The following is a 2,627-nucleotide window of genomic DNA, read 5'->3' as shown; positions in this document are numbered from 1 at the left end:
TAGCAATACCATTTTTTAAAGCATCAAGTTGAGCTCATATACATTCTTTAGGAAGAAGGGTAATTAATGCAAAAAAGTAGGAAATCTATGTCTTTTTTTAGTTGAGCTTAAAATACAGTGCGGTGATTATTTTATTAGTACATTTTGTTGGGACAAAATCCCAATGACAAGATATTTCCCTCAGTAGAAACTTCAGTGGTGCTTATGAAACAGCTTTATAACTTTCTAAGGAGGTTGAGAAAAATATAAGACAGATGTTTGATTAAGTGGGTGGTGATTTCATTTTGTTCACTATCTATAGACCTGTCCATTTTTGATTGGTTTGAATGGACAGTTATTAAATTCCAGAAGCTTAATTATGAAATGAGAGAGATGTACACTTCTCTTTACTACCCTTTACAGTGCAATGTCATAATTCTAACCACTTCTAGAAGAAAAGTTACTTTTATAATTACTTCTAGCACATTTGAAAATACTGATGGTGCTCAGGTTCAGGGTATTTGTTGTCAAATCTATGAGATATAGAAATATGTAATAAAGTGTGATTACTTAGTATCGTTTTTCTACACATAGTCTTTGTAAAGCACACCAGACAATTGTCTGGCATCATGCAAGTAACTTATAGAGCACTCTAACTCAGGGATTGATCGATTTTGATATTCTGGTGGTATAAAAGTGAGTCATCTCACAAGCAGCAGGAAACATCCCATAACTACTATGAATGAAGAACCACTAAGGAACACGTGTGAAACATCTGCCTGAAGTTCTGGAGGGAGCAGAGGCACCAGAGACTACAGCATAAAGACCATGAGACAGAGCAGAGGAACAAAGTGCAAAGATGGAGAGGCAGAGTAGCAGACCTGCAAGCTTGCCCACAGAATGAAACAGAGACCGAAAGACCATGTGGCTGAGACGCTGAGAACCAGCAAGAGATGGGTCAGCAAACTGATTGAGAAGAAGAGCTGTGAACCTCAAATTCTACCTTTAATATTTTGTAACCTGTTCTCTTCCCTAATAAAGCCCTTAATTTTGAATACTATTTGTCAGTTCTGTGTGGCAGTTGAAAATCAAATTAAATTAAGTAAGAAGTAGAGGGCTATGGGAGGGTAAGTTGGTTTCAGAATAGGATAAAGAAGAATTGAGGGAAGAGATACAATTAACCTCTACCTCACAGGAATCCTCATTGCGCACATGTGCAGCTGGATTCTCCTGAGCCTTTGTGTAGATCAGATATGGCCTCTATGACGATACTTCATTTTGAATATTGAATCGACCTTATATTCAACGTGTAATTTTAAGAAATAACATGACCTTTCAAATTCTAATTTCTCATCGGTACAATATTGATCAAAGTACTCATAACATTTTCATAAAGCTTAAAACACACACACACAAACAAAATTCCAAAACAAACCGATGACCACCCATTATGACTCCTAATGAACCTATCGAACAAAGTAAGAATGAATGTTGAAGAGGGCAAACAGTCTCATCTTTCTTCCATAGACTGGCTGGTGCGTTTAATTGCTGAACTTAGCAATTAGCAACACAACGCTTAACCCCTGAGTCGACAGGCTCCTTTTTAGTGATCTATAACGATTCTCTTTAATACTTTTATTAAAGGAATGATTGTAGATTTGAGAGGTGCAATCTGTTCTCACCCACTGTATTAGTTGGTAGGTGTCAAGTTGGTTCCCACTCAAAGTGACTCTTTGCACAACAGAAAAAAACACTGCAAGGTCCTGCATGATATTTACAATTGTTCTTATGCTTAAGCCCATGGTTGTGCCCCTCAGGTCCATAAATTCCACAGGGTCTCCTGATCCACGGTGACCCTGCATGAGAAAGTAGAACCCCCTTAGAGTTTCCTTGGTAATTGCAAGTCAGCAGTTCAAAACCACCAGCAGGTCAGTGGGAGAAAGATGAGATCATTCTACTCCTGTAAAGATTTAGTCTCAAAAACCCACAGGTGTGGTTCTACACCATTCTGTGGGGTTTCTGTGAGTTGGAATCCACTCCCTGGCAGTGAGATTGTTTTTTTGTTTTGCCTCTTATAGGAATCTATTGCTAAGTCCATTCTTCCCTGGAGCCACTGGTGGATTCAAAGTCTCGGTTAGCAGATGGCTGTTGGAATATTGTGCCTCTAGGGCCCCCTTCTCACTGGTTCTAGAACCCAGTACAAGCTATAAACATGGAGTGGCTGTTGTGTGTTGCTGAGTTGGCTTTAGACTAATAGAGACTTCATAGGACAGGGTAGAACTGCCCTCTTGGGTTTCCTAGACTATAATCTTTAGTGAAAGGAGCTCTGATGGTACAATGATGATGCATTGGGCTGTGATCCACATTGTCAGCTGTTTGAAACTACTGGCAGCTCCACAGGAGAAAGACTGGGCTTTGAGTACCATGAATAGCTACAGTCTCAGAAGCCCACAGTGGAGTAGCTGTGAGTCAGCATCAACTCAATGGTAGTGAACTTTTGGAATCTTTAGATAAACAGATCGCCATGTAATACTCCAGCAGAACTGCTGGAAAGCAAACTGCCAAATCTTTCTCTAGAGAAAAAACTGGTAGGTTTGGCCATTGCCCTTCTATCTTTAGTCCAGAATGAGACCACTGAGCCACAAGGG

Source organism: Echinops telfairi, unplaced genomic scaffold (genome assembly GCF_000313985.2).
Source record: "Echinops telfairi isolate 266 unplaced genomic scaffold, ASM31398v2 ScPeMD7_7416;HRSCAF=8454, whole genome shotgun sequence".
NCBI lineage: Eukaryota > Metazoa > Chordata > Mammalia > Afrosoricida > Tenrecidae > Echinops > Echinops telfairi.
This window is presented reverse-complemented; position numbering follows the sequence as displayed.